The 21,413-nt window shown below is 44.9% G+C and overlaps 1 pseudogene; it reads right to left on the reverse strand.

The window, feature by feature from the left end:
* Positions 1-948: 948 nt before the first annotated feature.
* The window catches only part of LOC138267272 (disks large homolog 4-like), a 46,728-nt pseudogene continuing 26,263 nt past the window's right edge, over positions 949-21,413 (reverse strand).

The raw sequence follows: 21,413 nt of genomic DNA on the forward strand, positions 1-21,413 counted from the left end.
GAGCCAAACGAAATAATGAACCAAAGTGCAAAACCTTTGTAGGCGAATCCAAAGTAAAATTTGCTGTGAATAACCCAACCTGATTGCTCTTATGTGACAATCCATTTTTAGTCACACAGACCTGCTACGATGTGCAGTGGTGCTGCTTTCCCGACTGGACAGGCCGGTTAAAGAATTCACTGTGAGTTGCTGGCTTTGCTTTTTCTTCCCGTTTATATTAACCTGTTGGGATTGCGCTTTCACATGAGGACAACTTCGTTTTTGATAAATAGATATATATATATATATTAATTTAATCTTATTTTTCTTTTCCTCCTCCATTTATATTTATATATTTTCGCGTCTGACATTCAAACCTCGATCATTGTCTTATCGCTCCTGTTACTCACTTGAAAATTTTCATGGCTGGCCTCATTTGCTTTTCACTATTTCTACTGTTTAGTTTTCTTGATGATTGCTTCATTTCTGTTTTGTTTTCTTCCTACACTCCCTCCCTCATTTTTTGGATTGGAGCTTTTTCTCCAATCTCTTTTCCAGTACTTGTCTCTGCTTTACTCTTCACTCTTTTCTAGTAATTTCTTTCTGTATTCTTTCCCACAGTTTCTTCTTTTCACTAGTTGCCCACTCAAATGGGGAAAAAAACACTGGCAAGAAAAGAAAGACCTACAAAATAAAACCACACCTTCAGTTCTTGAAGACATTAGCTTGTAGAAAGTGTCATTTTGTTTCTTAGTTCCCAGTGACACACACACATGTTTCCGTAACAAAAATGTTCTCAGATTTTTGTTGTCAGGTTTTTTCCTGTTTTGCTGTCAAAGGAGGTGGCATGCAGGGAGAACGAGAGGGAGGCAGAAGGGGGAGGAGAGCGCAGTAGACAAAGCAGCTACAAGTCTTTTTTAAGCAGACTGGTGGGTGGTTAAAGTAGAAGCAGGGCTGGAGGAAAAATAATCAGAAAAAGATGAGGCACTCCCCCACCGCCCTTGTTGGGGCATCATCGAACTTTAAGTCTTTACAGTGGCTGCAGACAGGCCGATGTGCGGCGCAGGGGTAGTTCAGGGTGTAAGGGCACGACAGCTCCTTGATCACTCGCTTAACCTTATGGTAAACTTCTTTAAAGCGGTCTCCTTCAACGACCGCTGTAAAAGTAAGAGAAGTTAAAACAAGAGACTGATAGATGATCAAACTTCCTGAATTTGAATAAACAACTTCCCAAAGTTGCTAATCTTTCACTCTAACAAGTTTGATGTAATGAACTGTTCAGATCAGAAATTTAATATTTTGTTCGGCAAAACATTTGTTCTGCAACTAACATTTTCACAATGCAAGGGATCTAAATTCATTTTGTAGATGTTACGCAATTGCAGAAAAGTGTAAGTGGTATTATTAAGATATACCCTAGTCCTGCATTGTAAAAATAAACTATTTCTTATACTGCGACACCATATGTATCTACTTGTTTTGTTACATTGTAGTTTAATTTAGTGGTGTAGTATGCAAGAGTAGTGGATTCTTTTTAGCCTTGCACAAGTGAGTCTAGGGTAGGCCTGCTGCCCACTAAGATTTTGCTAGTATCCCGCCAGTCTAGAGAATGCTGGGCGTTTGTTGTTAGGATCCTCCCAAAGTCATCCTGTAAAGGGTGCACATATAGTCTGGTGTACAGTACAATTATTGCTGTGGAGGAAGCCGTCGTGGCCATCAGTTACATTACAGTTCTTACAGTCATAGGACGTGGTGTCTTAAAAAGAGGCAGCAGTTGCTGGAACGTCATCACCTCTATGGATTTGGGTGTGCCATCCCTGTATGTGCATTTAGTATGGACCCCAAGAAGGGTTGAATGAGTTGGAGATGTGACTTTTTCAGACTGACTGTGAAAGCAAGTAGGTGCAGTAAGGCCCTTGCTTGTTGAATGTGGGAGAGGGAATTGTTGTTTGCTTCTGGTCTTGATCAGACAATTGTCCAGATAAGAAAATACATGGATGGGGTGTCTGCCAGGCATGTGCTAAACACCCTTGGGGGGGGGGGGTGGAATTGGTAATGTTTTTCTGCTTACCATAAAACAAAAGGTAACAGTGGACTTCCGGACGCACTGTTGTGTTGAAATAAGTGTCCTTTCGGTCTAATGGTGCCGTGAAAATGTCCTTGTGTAGTAATGGGATATCGTCTTCTACGGTACCCATACGAAAATGTGATGATTGAATGGACTTCACAAAGACTGCGGAGCGATGATGGTCTTTAAGGTGCCGTCCTTCTAGGGAATGAGGAATTAGAGGGAGGCCACCCCTTGCTGGTGCGGTGGCACTGGTTTTAGAGCACCCTTTGACTGAAGCACTTTTACCTCTTTTTCTAGGAGTCGTAGGTGATCTGAACTCGGTATGTAATGATGAGGTCTGATTTTGGGAGGGCATTTGTGGAATTTGAGGCAGTGCCCTTCCAAACAACATATAGGACCTTCTGGTGTAATATAGAATGGTACCATTGTGACAGGAAGCTGGCAATTCCTCCCCCTACAGACGTAGGGTGATCCAGAGGAAGAGAAATTGAGTCACTTTTTTTCACGGCACCCAGCTTCTGTTGTGTAATGAAACTGATGCCAGTGCACTGGTGTGACGACATCATATCTGGCGACCACGACGGACGTGGAGTTGACTGAAGCCATCCATCAGCGTGCAGGGGCACAATTAAATGAAAAATGTCTCGATCCAGACTGATGCCTGGGCAAATTCAAAGGTAAGGAATTTGAAACTAGAATGTCTGTACCAGAGAGAACGTTACTATATGTAATTAACTTGTGACGTTGCTGGGGATTCCCTCCCCTCCCCTCCCCTCCCCAACATGACCTTCCACTGTGCTCCTCTGGGAGATCCCTGAGAAGCTTCTCTATAACCTCCCAGTGACATCTTATATCTTGATAGGCCACCAGATTTGACCTTGTGCCAATAAGTAGCAGTTCAGAAAGCCACCCCTTTCCCAGCTGTGTCTAGTTTTTCACATTCTTTACCTAAAGGAGGTGCATCGCCTGTAGTTAGAGGTGAAGGGCTCTTACATGGTGCATGTACTACAAGTGAGCAAGGTACGAGGCTTCTTTGATGTAGGGTGGATCATGAGTGGCTGGTTTATACATCTTTTCTATGCAGGTTGTGACAACGTGTTCCTACTATAGTTTTTAATCATACACTTGAGCATAGGGAGATGAGTGAAGGACCTATCTGTATTTGAGATGGTTTCTAGACATGAATCTTTGTCATCCTCAACAGTTTGCATCTTTATTTGATGATGTGAGGCTACATGACGGCATGCATTTTATCATCTGACTGGAATGCTTTCCCAAGTTATGGCACAGTGCTCTGTCAACACTATACATTTGACCCACAGGATGACCAAAGATCTTCCACCAACCCACACTGCACAGAGTAAATGGATCTTCCCCTGGTTCCTCCAGATAAAGAGTGATCCCTTGGTTTGAGTCACTGTAATGAGTATCTGACAGGGGCGGAGGAGTGCTCGGAAATGGTGGAAAACAAGACAGACTTGTGGTATGTGTGTACCCTCTTGGGAAAGGGTGATGGTAGGTGCAAAGGTGAATAGGGCTATTCTTCAGTTGCCGGAGGCCTGGAGCTGGAAACCTGGAAACAACCCTTCCAGTGCACAGATGAATAAGAAAACCTCCTTTGCCTTTCATTGAGTACATCTACAGCTGTTTTGTGCATTGACCGCTGGGTTTTATGGTGAGGCAGGAGCCATGAAGAAGGATGGTGCCCTTCACTGTTTTCAATGCTGAACCTGGAGGAGCATGCCTCAACGATGTTCGCTTTTTGCTCTGAGCTTTGTGGCAGACTACAATGATCTGCCTCAATTTTGGGGGGTGGATGAGACAGACATGGGTGCCACCGAGGTGCAGCTCTGGTCTTCATGTTTAGTCCTTAACTTCGTGGATTGCCACAACAATATGTCTATAATGTCATTTCTTCTTTTGTCTCTCTTCATCTTATGGAAAATATTCTGTACTTGGTGGGTTATGCTGTTTTGTACTGTAGATACGGCCTGGTCTTTTTCTGCACTTGTCATAATTATAGCTTGTATTTTTAGAATGTTTTACACTGATACTATGTATTTTGAGTTTATTCATTGCCATGGACATAGAAATGTTACAAAAGATTATAATGTATGTTTACAGCTGCCAAAGGTTTTTGGAATTCCTGTACCACACTAGGGCTACGTCAAGTTGCAGTCCAGTATGTATAGAGACGGTAAATGGTATTTGGTCTTGACTGTTAATAAAGGTGTGGATCTCTATTGTGACACGATGAATGTAATGCATGTTCCTTCTCTTTTTTTGGGTGGTGTGTCTCATAAACCAAGGCAGTTGTCGAGGTTATTTGCCATTTGCTCATTATTTTGTCTTTTAAAGGGCATGAGAGAACTCTTTTTGGGTGTGGTATCTTTTGTATTGTGATTGATGAAATATGTGGATGGAAGGTTCTTAGCCATATAAATGTGGGTGCTCAGACTTTCTACAAGGCTTTATATAGTTAACTGATGAAGGCGGAGTATGTGGATCCCGTTTGTACAATGGTAAAGTACACAGTGAAAATCATAGGTGTGCTACTGCTGTCTGGTGTAAGTTCATAGATGCACTTATGGTACTTCCTATCTTTTAATCTTTATTGCTGTAGACACGAGATGCATCATGAAGATGCAAAAAAAAAAAAAAGAAATGGTGCTCGGTCAGGGTATCTTAACGTATAAATCTATGGCTGCCCACTAAATGGAGCCTGTTCTTCTTTCATTATCTAAAACATTGGCACTTTTAGGCTCTGGTTCATACCTAATGTTTTACTTGAGAACATGAGCTGTCGACGCTGAGATTTTGCCAAGCGAATACTGTTGTCTACTATCAGGTACGAATGAGCAGTCCTGGTTTGGGTATTGAAACACGTTTGAGCTTAGTCAGTCTTTTGATGTTTGAACTGGGAGTTTATGTGGGAATGTGTTGTAATTACTGAGTTTACATAGTGATAGACTTTGGATTTTGTCTGTTCATATTTATGACGGCAGACTTGGCTGAGGTTTACTCATTTGGGTGGTTTGCTCTTTTGATTTTGCTCACTTTGCAGCTGTTTCATTAGACATATGGTGATACCTTAAATAGCTGAGTAGAGAATATTATGGGGTTGGCTTGTGACATAATGCTGTAATAGCTTTGACTGCACAAATCTAATTGTGTGACTTTCTCACATTTGTAGAGTCCTATGTGTGGTTTGGCATGTTTAGAAGATTATGATTGCCAGATTTCTGGATACCATAGGGGTGTGGAGATTCCCTGGGCGATTAGTGTATGAAGGCTTGATCTGTGGAAGTTGTCATACAAGTTGTGGTTGTAGGAAGTTATGGCTGTATTATGCTTCTTTTCTAATGTTCCATATTGACAAATGTAGCTCATTAGTGCCCCTGGTATGTTACTATTTGGGTGTAATCAGGAGAGGGTGACATTTCTTATGTTGTGAAGAGCTCTAATTGTGTTCAAATGTAAACGTTTCATTTTTGTTCAGTGCAAGTCTCTATACATTTTCATAAGTAACTGGTACTGTTTTCTGGTATAGATGTGTGTGTTATCTTACTTGGCACACTCTGTTTTCAGTTATTTCATGGATGTTTATTGCACTTGTCAAATGGTTCTTTTTTTGGCTATACTTATGCCTTTGTCCTTCATTTTACATGTCTCTTATTGTTTGGTTTGTCACAATTTAGGTTTCTTATTGCAATGTGTATTTTATTCAAAATATGTACAATTGTGTTAATTAGAATTCTGATTGTCAATTCTTTCACCATCTTTTAGCCATGAAGAAGCAGCAATTTCCCAAAACTCATGTTAGCGACTTCCTTGATAGGATTGCAACACAATATCACGTTATTGGAACTTTCTTTACAGAGCATTCTACTTAACAATTTGTTTTTTTTTTTTTTTTTTTTTGAGAATCGAAAAAATACACAACAGAAACATTTTATGCAGATACTTCACTTTTTTTTTTTTTTTTAAAAAGATGTGGCAATAATGGGAATTTCTTTTGAATTCTTTCTTTATAGAGAATTTTACTTATTTTTTTTTTCTTTTTTAGAAGGAAAAATATTCAAATAATATTTTATTCCATTAAAGAAACTTATTTGAACTTTCTTTAAAAAAGCAATCCACTTAACAATTTTTTTTTTTTTTTTAATAAAAATGCAGAAAATCAGTTTCCAATAAATGTAATTTATATTTCTTTAGATACGCAGATCATTTACGAAAACTTCCTTTACAAAGATTTCTACTTAACAATTTTTTTTTTTTTTTTTTTTCTCTTCCAAAAAAAAAAATTGCCTTCAATAATCTTTTGGAAAACTTTGTCTGTAACTTACAGCTCGATCACTTCTGCTGTTAATTATATGGAGGGAGAGGGGAAGAAGAGGGAGAAAGATAAGGAGGGGAGAGGGGAAGAAGAGAGAGAAGGAAGGAGGGGAAAGGGGTGAGAGATAGAAAGGAGAGGGGAAGAAGAGAGAAGGAAAGATGGGAAAAGGGGTGAGAAATAGGAGGGAAGAGGGGGAGAAAGATAAGGAGGGGAGAGGGGAAGAAGAGAGAGAAGGAAGGAGGGGAGAAAGATAAGGGGGGTGAGAAATAGAAAGGAGAGGGGAAGAAGAGAGAGAAGGAAGGAGGGAGAAAGATAAGGAGGGGAAAGGGGTGAGAAATAGAAAGGAGAGGGGAAGAAGAGAGAGAAGGAAGGATGGGAAAAGGGGTGAGAAATAGGAGGGAGAGGGGAAGAAGAGAGAAGGAAAGATGGGAAAAGGGGTGAGAAATAGGAGGGAAGAGGGGGAGAAAGATAAGGAGGGAAAAGGGGTGAGAAATAGAAAGGAGAGGGGAAGATGAGGGAGAAAGATAAGGAGGGGAGAGGGGAAGAAGAGAGAGAAGGAAGGAGGGGAAAGGGGTGAGAGATAGAAAGGAGAGGGGAAGAAGAGAGAAGGAAGGATGGGAAAAGGGGTGAGAAATAGAAAGGAGAGGGGAAGAGGGGGAGAAAGATAAGGAGGGGAGAGGGGAAGAAGAGAGAGAAGGAAGGAGGGGAGAAAGATAAGGAGGGTGAGAAATAGAAAGGAGAGGGGAAGAAGAGAGAGAAGGAAGGAGGGGAGAGGGGGAGAAAGATAAGGAGGGGAAAAGGGGTGAGAAATAGAAAGGAGAGGGGAAGAAGAGAGAAGGAAGGATGGGAAAAGGGGTGAGAAATAGAAAGGAGAGGGGGAGAAGAGAGAGAAGGAAGGAGGGGAAAAGGGGTGAGAAATAGAAAGGAGAGGGGAAGAAGAGAGAAGGAAGGATGGGAAAAGGGGTGAGAAATAGAAAGGAGAGGGGGAGAAGAGAGAGAAGGAAGGAGGGGAAAAGGGGTGAGAAATAGAAAGGAGAGGGGAAGAAGAGAGAGAAGGAAGGAGGGGAGAGGGGAAGAAGAGAGAGAAGGATGGGAAAAGGGGTGAGAAATAGAAAGGAGAGGGGGAGAAGAGAGAGAAGGAAGGAGGGGAAAAGGGGTGAGAAATAGAAAGGAGAGGGGGAGAAGAGAGAGAAGGAAAGGGAAAAGGGGTGAGAAATAGAAAGGAGAGGGGGAAAAGAGAGAGAAGGAAGGAGGGAAAAGGGGTGAGAAATAGAAAGAGGGAAGGAGGGAAAAGGGGTGAGAAATGGAGAGGGGGAGAAGAGAAGGAAGGAGGGGAAAAGGGGTGAGAAATAGAAAGGAGAGGGGGAGGAGAGAGATAAGGAAGGAGGGGAAAATGGGTGAGAGATAAGGAAGGAGGGAAAAGGGGTGAGAAATAGAAAGGAGAGGGTGAGAAGAAAGAAGGAAGGAGGGGAAAAGGGGTGAGAAATAGAAAGGAGAAGAGAGAGAAGGAAGCAGGGAAACGGGAGAGAAATAGAAAGGAGAAGAGAGATAAGGAAGGAGGGAAAAGGGGTGAGAAATAGAAAGGAGAGGGGGAGGGGGAGAAGGAAGGAGGGGAAAAGGGGTGAGAAATAGAAAGGAGAGGGGAAGAAGAGAGAGAAGGAAGGATGGGAAAAGGGGTGAGAAATAGAAAGGAGAGGGGAAGAAGAGAGAGAAGGAAGGATGGGAAAAGGGGTGAGAAATAGAAAGGAGAGGGGAAGAAGGAAGGAGGGAGAAAGATAAGGAGGGGAAAAGGGGTGAGAAATAGAAAGGAGAGGGGGAGAAGAGAAAGGAAGGAGGGGAAGGGGTGAGAAATAGAAAGGAGAGGGGAAGAAGAGAGAGAAGGAAAGATGGGAAAAGGGGTGAGAAATAGAAAGGAGAGGGGAGGGGAAGAAGAGAGAGAAGGAAGGAGGGGAGAGGGGGAGAAAGATAAGGAGGGAAAAGGGGTGAGAAATAGAAAGGAGAGGGGAAGAAGAGAGAGAAGGAAGGAGGGAGAAAGATAAGGAGGGGAAAGGGGTGAGAAATAGAAAGGAGAGGGGAAGAAGAGAAGGAAGGAGGGGGAAAGGGGTGAGAAATAGAAAGGAGAGGGGAAGAAGAGAGAAGGAAAGATGGGAAAAGGGGTGAGAAATAGGAGGGAAGAGGGGGAGAAAGATAAGGAGGGAAAAGGGGTGAGAAATAGAAAGGAGAGGGGAAGAAGAGAGAAGGAAGGGTGAGAAATAGAAAGGAGAGGGGAAGAAGAGGGAGAAAGATAAGGAGGGGAGAGGGGAAGAAGAGAGAAGGAAGGGTGAGAAATAGAAAGGAGAGGGGAAGAAGAGGGAGAAAGATAAGGAGGGGAGAGGGGAAGAAGAGAGAGAAGGAAGGAGGGGAAAGGGGTGAGAGATAGAAAGGAGAGGGGAAGAAGAGAGAAGGAAGGATGGGAAAAGGGGTGAGAAATAGAAAGGAGAGGGGAAGAAGAGAGAGAAGGAAAGATGGGAAAAGGGGTGAGAAATAGGAGGGAAGAGGGGGAGAAAGATAAGGAGGGAAAAGGGGTGAGAAATAGAAAGGAGAGGGGAAGAAGAGAGAGAAGGAAGGAGGGGAGAGGGGGAGAAAGATAAGGAGGGAAAAGGGGTGAGAAATAGAAAGGAGAGGGGAAGAAGAGAGAGAAGGAAGGAGGGGGGAGAAAGATAAGGAGGGAAAAGGGGTGAGAAATAGAAAGGAGAGGGGAAGAAGAGAGAGAAGGAAAGATGGGAAAAGGGGTGAGAAATAGGAAGGAGAAGGGGAGAAGAGAGATAAGGAGGCGAAAAGGGGTGAGAAATAGAAAGGAGAGGGGAAGAAGAGAGAGAAGGAAGGAGGGGAAAAGGGGTGAAAAATAGAAAGGAGAGGGGGAGAAGAGAGAGAAGGAAGGAGGGAAAGGGGTGAGAAAGAAAGGAGGGGGGAGAAGAGAGAAGGAAGGAGGGGAAATGGGGTGAGAAATAGAAAGGAGAAGAGAGAGAAGGAAGGAAGATAAAGGGGTGAGAAATAGAAAGGAGAAAAGAGAGAAGGAAGGAGGGAAAGGGGTGAGAAAAGGAAAGGAGAGGGGGAGAAGAGAGAAGGAAGAAGGGAAAAGGGGGTGAGAAATAGAAAGGAGAGGTGGAGAAGAGAAAGAGAAGGATGGGGAAAGGGGTGAGAAATAGAAAGGAGAAGAGAGAGAAGGAAGGAGGGTAAAGGGGTGAGAAAAGGAAAGTAGACGGGGAGAAGAGATATAAGGAAGGAGGGAAAGTGGTGAGAAATGGAAAGGAGAGTGGGAGAAGAGAGAAGAAAGGAGGGGAAAAGGGGTGAGAAATGGAAAGGAAGAGCGAAGGAAGGAGGGAAAAGGGGTGAGAAATAGAAAGGAGAGGGGGAGAAGAGAGAGAAGGAAAGAGGGAAAAGGGGTGAGAAATAGAAAGGAGAGGGGGAAAAGAGAGAGAAGGAAGGAGGGAAAAGGGGTGAGAAATGGAGAGGGGGAGAAGAGAAGGAAGGAGGGGAAAAGGGGTGAGAAATAGAAAGGAGAGGGGGAGGAGAGAGATAAGGAAGGAGGGGAAAATGGGTGAGAAATAGAAAGGAGAAGAGAGATAAGGAAGGAGGGAAAAGGGGTGAGAAATAGAAAGGAGAGGGGGAGAAGAAAGAAGGAAGGAGGGGAAAAGGGGTGAGAAATAGAAAGGAGAAGAGAGAGAAGGAAGCAGGGAAACGGGAGAGAAATAGAAAGGAGAAGAGAGATAAGGAAGGAGGGAAAAGGGGTGAGAAATAGAAAGGAGAGAGAGAAGGAAGGAGGGAAAAGGGGTGAGAAATAGAAAGGGGAGGGGGAGAAGAGAGAGAAGGAAAGAGGGAAAAGGGGTGAGAAATAGAAAGGAGAGGGGGAAAAGAGAGAGAAGGAAGGAGGGAAAAGGGGTGAGAAATAGAAAGAGGGAAGGAGGGAAAAGGGGTGAGAAATGGAGAGGGAGAAGAGAAGGAAGGAGGGGAAAAGGGGTGAGAAATAGAAAGGAGAGGGGGAGGAGAGAGATAAGGAAGGAGGGGAAAATGGGTGAGAAATAGAAAGGAGAAGAGAGATAAGGAAGGAGGGAAAAGGGGTAAGAAATAGAAAGGAGAGGGGGAGAAGAAAGAAGGAAGGAGGGGAAAAGGGGTGAGAAATAGAAAGGAGAAGAGAGAGAAGGAAGCAGGGAAACGGGAGAGAAATAGAAAGGAGAAGAGAGATAAGGAAGGAGGGAAAAGGGGTGAGAAATGGAGAGGGGGAGGGTGAGAAGAGAGAAGGAAGGAGGGGAAAAGGGGTGAGAAATAGAAAGGAGAAGAGAGAGAAGGAAGGAGGGAAAAGGGGTGAGAAATAGAAAGGGGAGGGGAGAAGAGAGAGAAGGAAGGAGGGGAAAAGGGGTGAGAAATAGAAAGGAGAGGGGGGAAGAGAGATGGGGAGGGGGAAAGAGGTGAGAAATAGAAAGGAGGGTCGTGAAGAGATAGAAGGAAGGTGGGGAGAAGGGGTGAGAAATAGAAAGGAGAGGGGGAGAAGAGAGATAAGGAAGGAAGGAGGGGAAAAAGGGTGAGAAATAGAAAGGAGAAGAGAGAGGGGGAAGGAGGGGAAAGGGTGAGGAAAGGAGAGGGGGAGAAGAGAGAAGGAAAGGAGGGAAAAGGGGTGAGAAATAGAAAGGGGAGGGGGAGAAGAGAGAGAAGGAAAGAGGGAAAAGGGGTGAGAAATAGAAAGGAGAGGGGGAAAAGAGAGAGAAGGAAGGAGGGAAAAGGGGTGAGAAATAGAAAGAGGGAAGGAGGGAAAAGGGGTGAGAAATGGAGAGGGGGAGAAGAGAAGGAAGGAGGGGGAAAGGGGTGAGAAATAGAAAGGAGAGGGGAGGGGAAGAAGAGAAGGAAGGATGGGAAAAGGGGTGAGAAATAGAAAGGAGAGGGGAAGAAGAGAGAGAAGGAAGGAGGGAGAAAGGGGTGAGAAATAGAAAGGAGAGGGGAAGAAGAGAGAAGGAAGGATGGGAAAAGGGGGGAGAAAGATAAGGAGGGGAAAAGGGGTGAGAAATAGAAAGGAGAGGGGAAGAAGAGAAGGAAGGAGGGGGAAAGGGGTGAGAAATAGAAAGGAGAGGGGAAGAAGGGAGAAGGAAGGATGGGAAAAGGGGTGAGAAATAGAAAGGAGAGGGGAAGAAGAGAGAGAAGGAAGGAGGGAGAAAGATAAGGAGGGGAAAGGGGTGAGAAATAGAAAGGAGAGGGGAAGAAGAGAGAGAAGGAAGGAGGGGAAAGGGGTGAGAGATAGAAAGGAGAGGGGAAGAAGAGAAGGAAGGAGGGGGGGAAGAGGTGAGAAAAGGAGAGGGGAGGGGAAGAAGAGAAGGAAGGATGGGAAACGGGAGAGAAATAGAAAGGAGAAGAGAGATAAGGAAGGAGGGAAAAGGGGTGAGAAATGGAGAGGGGGAGGGTGAGAAGAGAGAAGGAAGGAGGGGAAAAGGGGTGAGAAATAGAAAGGAGAAGAGAGAGAAGGAAGGAGGGAAAAGGGGTGAGAAATAGAAAGGGGAGGGGAGAAGAGAGAGAAGGAAGGAGGGGAAAAGGGGTGAGAAATAGAAAGGAGAGGGGGGAAGAGAGATGGGGAGGGGGAAAGAGGTGAGAAATAGAAAGGAGGGTCGTGAAGAGATAGGAAGGTGGGGAGAAGGGGTGAGAAATAGAAAGGAGAGGGGGAGAAGAGAGATAAGGAAGGAAGGAGGGGAAAAAGGGTGAGAAATAGAAAGGAGAAGAGAGAGGGGGAAGGAGGGGAAAGGGTGAGGAAAGGAGAGGGGGAGAAGAGAGAAGGAAGGAGGGAAAAGGGGTGACAAATAGAAAGGAGAGGGGGAGAAGAGAGATAAGGAGGGTAGGAATAAGGGGAGGGGAAAAAGGTGCGAAATAGAAAGGAGGGTCGTGAAGAGATGAGAGGGGGAGAAGAGAGATAAGGAAGGAGGGAAAAGGGGTGAGAAATAGAAAGGAGAGGGAGAAGGAAGGAGGGGAGAAGAGAGAGAAGGAAGGAGGGAAAAGGGGTGAGAAATAGAAAGGAGAAGAGAGAGAGGGAAGGAGGGAGGGAAAAGGGTGAGAAAAGGAAAGGAGAGGAGGAGAAGAGAGAAGGAAGGAGGGAAAGGGGTGAGAAAGAAAGGAGGGGGGAGAAGAGAGAAGGAAGGAGGGGAAAGGGGGTGAGAAATAGAAAGGAGAAGAGAGAGAAGGAAGGAAGATAAAGGGGTGAGAAATAGAAAGGAGAAAAGAGAGAAGGAAGGAGGGAAAGGGGTGAGAAAAGGAAAGGAGAGGGGGAGAAGAGAGAAGGAAGAAGGGAAAAGGGGTGAGAAATAGAAAGGAGAGGTGGAGAAGAGAAAGAGAAGGATGGGGAAAGGGGTGAGAAATAGAAAGGAGAAGAGAGAGAAGGAAGGAAGGAGGGTAAAGGGGTGAGAAAAGGAAAGTAGACGGGGAGAAGAGATATAAGGAAGGAGGGAAAGTGGTGAGAAATGGAAAGGAGAGGGGGAGAAGAGAGAAGAAAGGAGGGGAAAAGGGGTGAGAAATGGAAAGGAAGAGCGAAGGAAGGAGGGAAAAGGGGTGAGAAATAGAAAGGAGAGGGGGAGAAGAGGGATAAGGAAGGAGGGCAAGGGGTGAGAAATAGAAAGGAGAGGGGGAGAAGAAAGATAAGGAGGGAGGGAGGAAAAGGGGTGAGAAATAGGGAGGGGAGGAATAAGGGGAGGGGGAGAAGAGATAGGAGGGAGGAAAAGGGGTGCGAAATAGGGAGGGGAGAAATAAGGAACGGAAGGGGGAGGGGAGGAATAAGGAGAGGGGGAGAGGGAGGGAGGAAAAGGGGGGAGAAGAGAGATAAGGAGGGGAGGAATAAGGAGAGGGGGAGAAGAGATAGAAGGAGGGAGGAAAAGGGGTGAGAAATAGGTAGGGGAGGAATAAGGAGAGGGGGAGAAGAGATAGGAGGGAGCGAGGAAAAGGGGTGAGAAATAGGGAGGGGGAGGAGGGGGAGGAGAGAGATTAGGAGGGGAGGAATAGGGAGAGGGGGAGAAGAGATAGAAGGAGGGAAGAAAAGGGGTGAGAAATAGGGAGGGGAGGAATAAGGAACGGAAGAGGGGAGGAATGAGGGAGGGAGGAAAAGGGGTGAGAGATAAGGGGAGGAATAAGTAGAGGGGGGAGAAGAGATAGAAGGAGGGAGTAAAAGGGGTGAGAAATAGGGAAGGGAGGAATAAGGAACAGAAGGGGAGGGGAGGAATAAGGTGAGGGGGAGAAGAGATAGAAGGATGGAGGAAAAGGGGTGAGAAATAGGAAGGGGGAGGAGGGAGTGAAAAGGGGTGAGAAATAGGAGGGGGGAGAGAGAAGGAGGGAGGGAAAAGGGGTGGGAAATAAGGGGTGGGAAGTGATAAGGGGAAGAGGGGAGCAATAAGGAAGGGGAAGAGATGAGATAAGGAAGGGGGGAAGAAAAGAGGAGAGAAATAGGGAGGGGAGCAATAAGGAGAGGAGAAATAAGGAAGGGAAGGAGAGGACAGATAAGGGGTGGGGAGGGATAAGTGGAAGGAGGGAGGAAAAGGTGAGAGAAATAATGAGGGAGGGAAGGGGGAGATGGGGAAGATAAGGAGGGAGGAAAAAGGGGGGAGCAATGGGGAAGAGATGAGGAGTAAGGGGGGAGACATAAGGAAGGGGAAGAGGGGAGGAGAGGTAAGAAGGGAGAGGGATATGGGGTGAAGAGAGATGGGGAGCAATAATGATGGGGGAGAGATAAGTAGATGAGGGGAAGGGAGGTAAGGAGTGAAACATAAGGGGAGGGAGGGAGGGGAAGAGATGAGGGGGAGAGATAAGTGGGTGAAATGGGGGAAGAGATATAAGGAGCATGGGAAAGGGGAGAGAAGAGATAAGGGGAGAGAGATGATAAGGGGGGATGAGGGAGTGGAGTGATAATGGAAAGAGGGGGGAGGATTGAGAGAGTTGATAAGGGGAGAAAAGAGAAATGGCAAGAGAGATGAGGGATAGAGAGGTAAGCAGGGGAAGGGGAGAGATGGGGGGGGGAGATGAGGGTAGAAAGATGATAAAGGAGAGGGGAGCAATAATGGGGGAGAAAAGAGAAAGGGGAAGGGAGGTAAGGGAGAACGGGGGAGAAAGATAGTGGGAGAGGAGAGAGATAAGGGGAGCTATGGGGAGAGAGGAGGGGGGGGGGGAATGGGATATGGGGGGATGATGGAAGTATGATGAGGGTGTGGGGATATGGGGGGGGGGGGGGGTCTACTCATCCTGGAACCCCTAACCACACTGAGTTCATCTTACACTCTCTAATACACGTACGCTGATGACATCCAATAGTACCTGGAAATATTAGATCTCACTATACAACCTTACATAAAACAAATTAAGTTATAACCACCTCAAACACAATTCCTCTTACCCGCCCCACCCAGTCACTCCCTGGACATCGCAGAACAGATGAAACAACCAAAAGCTCCTAACTACATACCTCACATTATCAATTCAACAAGATCTTTAGGGGTAACACTTGACAAGAACTTTAATATGCAGGAACACACTTTCACATGAATATCTTACAGAAAAATAGAACACTTCCTAACACCTGAGGACCTCCAATCCACTGCCCATGCCATAGTGATCACTATGCTGGAGTATGGATGTCCTGCTAGTAGAAGAAAGTGTCTCTAAGAAAGAGTCTTCCTCTATAGCGTCTTCATGCTAGGGGACCGGATGATATGCCACTGCCCCAGCTGTAATTTCCTGGAATCATGTTGCATCCTCCAGTGCAAGATTATGGAGAGCCCTGTAGAATAAGAATCATTAAGTGAGTGATGTGGTGAGGCAGACAAAGGTGGCTGTAGAGGACTGCAGGTAGATCAGTGGCCTTCCCGAGAGGAAGCTAGCACTTCAATGGAGTAGGCGTGGCCTCAATGTGCAATCGCTTTTACTTTGGATCAAGGCTCTCCATCATCTGAATGTCTCAGTGGACTGTACGCAGGCATGGGTACTCACTGTCCTGAAGGAAGATCTTGCATCTGCATACCAAGCTCTATTTCAAAGTCAGATTGGGAGTCCAGTATGAAAAAAAAACCTTCCTCTGCTGCAGAGGCACTGTGTGATTCTTCCTCTTGTTCAGCAGAGTGGTGACTGAAGATGTCTGTTTTCTCTCCCAGGTCCTGGCACTGCATTTCTTTCTGTCGCCCCCGCCCCACAATCCAGGTACATTTTTTTTGACAAACAAAATCGACAAGCCTCCATTTTCCTCATTGGATTCAGAAGTCGTGTGCAGGGATTTCGTGTGGCAGCTGCGACAGAATCGAAATGGAGTCCATTCACATCATTGGTCAAACCCAATGAGATAATAAAGGCCTCAAGTGGAGCACATCATGGGTGACGATTTCTTCTGTTTTCAAAGGACAAGAGTGCACTGCAAAAAAAAAAACAACAACAGGTATAGGGGTTAACAGCGGACCAAAGGGAGCTCAGAAATTGTTCTCAAACTGCAGCACCGGAGAACACATCCACACCCGATCAAACAATGGAGTCGATGCCTATGCCCATTATAACCAAGAGAAGTGATTTTACCCCTTGACTTAAGAAAATTGTTCTAAGATAAACAACTTGCACACATCTAGACCCAACACTTGATGGCAGGAGTATGCAGAGCATGTGTATCTACAACCACAAATGCCATCAAACTTTATTTTAATGACAATTATTGGTACAGAGTGCCTACCATTTCTTAATCTGTTTTTTTGTATTGACTTTTGTCTATCGAATACTTCTAGAAATGACATTTTACCAAATGCGTAAGGAGAAATCATCTGCTGAAATGTGAATTATGTTTGTTTTATTAATTTGTTCGTGGAGTCAAGTTATTGAAAAAAAACATCCAGTCCCACTCTGTTGGCAAATTATAAAGAAATGGGTGGAATTTGTGTACAAACAGACAAAGAGGCCTGTTTCTGAGTGGTCCATTGACAACTGCAATAGTCTGCATCCTGTTTTCCGAAGATGGGTCACACAAAATATGGCAGATTTGCATACCAGGAAAGGAAACACATTATTTGTCTTAGCCCTGGTCTCAGAGCAGGGTTCTCTGAAACCACTCAGCTCTTTGCTCAGACGTAATGTCCTTACCAACAGCCCTCAGCAGCCCCACACCAATCTGCTTTATTATAATTGTCTCCTACCAATTACAGCATTTCCCTTTCCCAGGACTGTTCATAGGAGATGGGCCTACGCCTCAGGAAGGGGGTGATAGACGCAGACCACTAACCTGAGAAACTTTTGGTGAACTCCTGTTCCAATTTGTTGGCTCTGTCGAAGGCTTTCTACGCCTGCTCTTCTGTTATTCGCTTGTTATTTCTCTGCATGGAAGAGAATAATAAAATTCAACAGGGCATGTGTATATTTAGAATGAATAAACTCTGCAAACGTCATGAACTTGGTAGTATTTTTAATTTACTATACCCGTAGTCCCATTTGTTTTTGCTTGAGCACTTCTCATCTGTGGTGTGGGTTCTGTACTTTGTCCATGAAGCTGGAAATGTAAATTCTGCCACATTGTCTGACATGGCTCAGAAGCCTTTTCACCCAATTGGCTGTGTACCATGGGAGGAGCATTTTGGTGGACGAAATCCCTGCCAGAAACTGTACGGGCACAGGAGATATATCCCCAAAGACACATTACCACCCTAAGATGCTGCACAAGGGTCCCAGCATTTTAGTGACACTGTGCCTGCCTATTAGTGAAAGTCTGGCAGTCCTTCCATGGTAGCCTTTCAAAGGCTCTAACTCCACCAGACCCGTCATTCTGGAATGGGCAACTACTCAGATGCCAGTTGGTGGCACATGAGTGAACTCCTCCAGCAGGATGACCACCAACGAAGACGCACCCAGGACACCGGATGGCTGCTGTATATCAAAATGTTCAGTAATCTCTCCCTACAATTCTATAGTTTGTAATTTCTGAAAGTAGAAATAATCTTAGTGTACAAGTACCATTCCACAAGGCCAGCAAATTGTATCTGTTGCCAAATAGCACGTAAAAACAAGAAGTGTCAAAGCTAATCAGTCTTGGCTTAAAGTGCTAATGCATGCACCACATTAGACAGACACATGAAATGGAGCCAGCAGAAGTGGACAGAAAGAGTGATATTTGTAACATAATCCCTAATGCAGTTCAGTGCAAGCACTCGACTAGAGCAAGACACTCTCAAACAGCCAATCGCCTTAGCCTGAGAAATGCAAACTTCACTAGGCTGGGCCATGGCATGATTGACAAAGCCTCAGGCCAATGGCTGAAAAGGGCTGATCAAAGAAATCCAACTGCTAGAATGGGTAGGGTCTGGTTGTTGTTAACAATAGGTCGATTTGACAGATGAGCTGTCAATATCAACGTAGTAGGTTTTCACAAAGATAAAAGACAGGTTCCTCTTTCCCATAAAGTCACACATCATTAACTATTAGAAGAATCTCCGGTAAAAGTATAATTTGACAAATGGTATCCCAAATTTCAACAACATGAAGCTTCACAATTGTGTAACCTTTTTGTGACACAACCAGGTGGTGCTAGTCCTTATCCTGTGTGGGCAAGATTATTTTTAGTTGACATAATCTTATTGCACTTCAGTTCCATGAAGAAATTCTTCCTGTTACCTCTTGAGTCTCCAAGAGTTAGAGAGGTCAAGCAGTGAAGCCTTACTCCAGGAGGTGGAGGAGTTCAGAGGTTTAGAATACAACAGCAGACACCCACGGCCAAATTTATCAAGGTTCTGCATCGCCATCAAATCTGGAATTAGATTTGCCATGCACGGGCACCTAGCATAGCCCTAAGTGGCTTAGCAAATCTGGAGTAATGCAAGGCAGCGCAAATCGCTGACCTACGTTACTATACTCTGGGAAGTTCCTACTCATCCACCTATGGATTTTTGTGCATTCCCAGATTTACCAAGACAGGTAAACCTGAGAATGTGTCAACATGCTACACCTTCTCCTGGAGGGGCACAACAAAGAGAAAGATATATTTATCCTCATTTTTTCCTCTTTCTATGTGTGCTGTATTCGCACACCACAGCGCTATAGTGTCTGTGTTGTTGCTGGGCAACACATTGTGCACAAGGAGAAGGCAAGAATGTGCCATATAATGATAAAAATTACACATTCTAGCCCTCTCCCTTTCAGACACATTGCGATGCATGAAAGTATGAAAAATCTAGCTTTCAATGCGAAGTCGTCCCCAGGCATGACATCAGCACAGTCCATATATTTCCCTCCTATGACGCACTGACGTCAGTTTCTTTTGTGACTAGAAGCCGCAGAACAACACGCAACCACAGAGAAACTAGCAGTGAAATAGTGTATATGCAAACCAGGAAGGAAAGGGCACGTCGTGAGACATACAATAATAATAAAACAGCTAAGATCACCTCAAGCGAGACTGAGTACACAGTTCGCAAGTGGGGAGGATGGGTGGGCCAATAATAAAGCTGCAGCTGGTCTGTGGCTACCAGATAAAGCGTTACTGAAGTAAGTGCTTGTTCATCTGATAGAGACAACTAGCTGCAGATTCCTTATTTTAGAATTAGACAAGCAATCCCAATCCAGGAGGAGCAATGCAAAAGGGTCTCATCAGTCGCACAATGAACAACCTGGCAACAAAGAGGAAATAACCAGGCACGAGAAGATTACATAAATTACCAACAGGACAAAATGACCAGCATATCAATAGGGGATATGGGAAGACAGGACTGGAAAGGCAAGTCCCCACATGGCAGGGGGCACGACAAATGGGGCAGTCACAGCCACTAAAACAGTGGCACAAGAGAAAAGGATAACAATGTCTATTTGATCTCTGGAGATAGAAACTTAAAACATGTGAAAGAGAACGTGAAAAGAATAGACGGATAAGAAGTAAGAGAGACCAAAATTGGTATCAGATTGACTAGCGTAACCATGCAAGGGAGAACTATCTCACAGCAGATTTGAATAGCATCCCAGCAGAGCACACAAGCTAAGGCAGAAGGCAGTGATCTACCCGCAGAAAGAATAGAACACTCAAAAGTGTACAAGACAAGCAGTAATGGGTGCCCCAGAAGAACTAGGGAAAAAATAGCTCAAGAACCCAATGGGTTAATACAGTTGAAGGGACCAAAAAGGCTCACGCTAAAAGTGCAGCGTTTTCATACACAAGAACAACGCAGAGTGTTATAGAAGGGCTAAAGATAGAACCCTTGAAGTGGAAAAGGAACAACACAGGGTAAAAGAACCCGATGTCTCCATGTGTACACAATACAAAGAATTACCTTGAGAAAAGAAATGAACGGGAGAAGGGACCCCTGTCAATGAAAACAGCCACAAAGAGGCAACAGATGCAGCGATGGCTAGGAACTAAAGGCGGAATAATCATCTAGTCAAAAAGGGACCGACAGAACTGTGCAGCACAGAACAGACGAACAGAAGAAAGAAACAAAGCCATTTAATCCATGAGAGGAATCGGACCAGCCATGGCAACCAGAGAGAAAGACCAGGGCAGGAAAGTAACAAAGAAAATGGAGACACGTCATAGAGACAGACTCAGAATAGAGCCTTACCACTAAGAGCAAGGAAGTATGACCGTGGCCATAAGGGCACAAAAAATCCAGAGGGTAAGAACAACCGGAGGATGAGATGTTGATTGGAAGCCAAAGAAGAACCTGAGAAATATAAAAGGTGGAAAAGGAAAACACCTAGTGCATAGAATAAAGACAGTATCACCTCTGAGCCATAAGAGATGTAATGTCTGGGAAGGAACAGTAGGAAACAGTGTCCGTAAATAGGTGAAGATACAGGCAAGAGACACCCATGGATAGGAACAACCCCCAAAGGTATGCACAAAAGGGGAGCCAACCGACCTGACAACATCCACCCAACCAGTGACAATGGAAGGAATACAGACAATGTTAATAAATATGCAGCACACGTTCCAAGCAGCCACATTGAATAATGAAAGAAAGGAGGAAGTCCACTGAGGAAGCTGTAGGAAGCATGCATAACCCAAGGTTGTAACCAATACCATACCGCTCCTGCTGGAGGGAAAGGAACCGGAGAGGGAAGGCACTACAATAACAGAAAAGAACAAAGGAATCCCCTGTATAGGCAAAAAAAGAAAAGGTACAGCCTATGGAAGAGGTAGTTCTGTAATAGAACACACAAATAATAAAGAATAAAGAAACACGAGGTAAGGGGATTGACAACACCCTTCAAGACAGGGTGGAAACCTGCCAAAGGTATCAATATGGACCTACAAGCAGAAAAAGACAAAGTCTAATAGAGCACCAATAGCAGTAATCCTAAAAGAAGTTAGGAAAAAAGTGCCTCCCAGAGGAGTACAAGAACATATCCTTACTTGGTAAGAAGGAGGAAAATGTAGCAAATAACATGCACCAAAAAGCTCGAAAGAGCAAATGTCAAGCCAACAGAGATGATAGGCAATCCGCCTAGGGTCAAACTAAAGAAGAGGCAAATGTTGTCAAAAAGCACAACAAATAGATAATCACAATACGTGGTATAAAAAGATCAAGATCTGGCAGCGGTGATCCACCACTGGGAATGGTCAAATGATAACCAGGGCTCATGGCCATGCCTCAGAAATAGAGCTACTGCTCTACACGGCAATACACCGTTATGAAAGGGTAGGCTTCAAACACTTGTCAAAAGCATTTGGAGCACATGATTTTAACCACTAGTCCACCCATCCTTTAAGGGGTGGGGAGAACCATCAGTACAATGGTAAAACACTCAACATGGCGTAAAGCATCAACTAAGAACAGTAGTATGCTCTGGAGCGAACCAGAGGGCTGCAAGAAGTGCAAGAAACACAAAACAACAGAGAATGGGTATGTAACAGAACCCACACCTGGTAGGAACTTGGCAAATCAAAGAAGACTTGCAACGGAGTAGGTGGGTGGATACAGAAGAGGACAGTACATCAGTCCCCACCATGAGAATCCCGAAAACGGCGCAAGGCAGAATCTGAATGCGCCCCAAAAAGAGGCTTGCCATCAAATGGCA

The sequence above is a fragment of the Pleurodeles waltl genome, chromosome 12, assembly GCF_031143425.1.
Source record: "Pleurodeles waltl isolate 20211129_DDA chromosome 12, aPleWal1.hap1.20221129, whole genome shotgun sequence".
In the NCBI taxonomy this organism is placed as follows: domain Eukaryota; kingdom Metazoa; phylum Chordata; class Amphibia; order Caudata; family Salamandridae; genus Pleurodeles; species Pleurodeles waltl.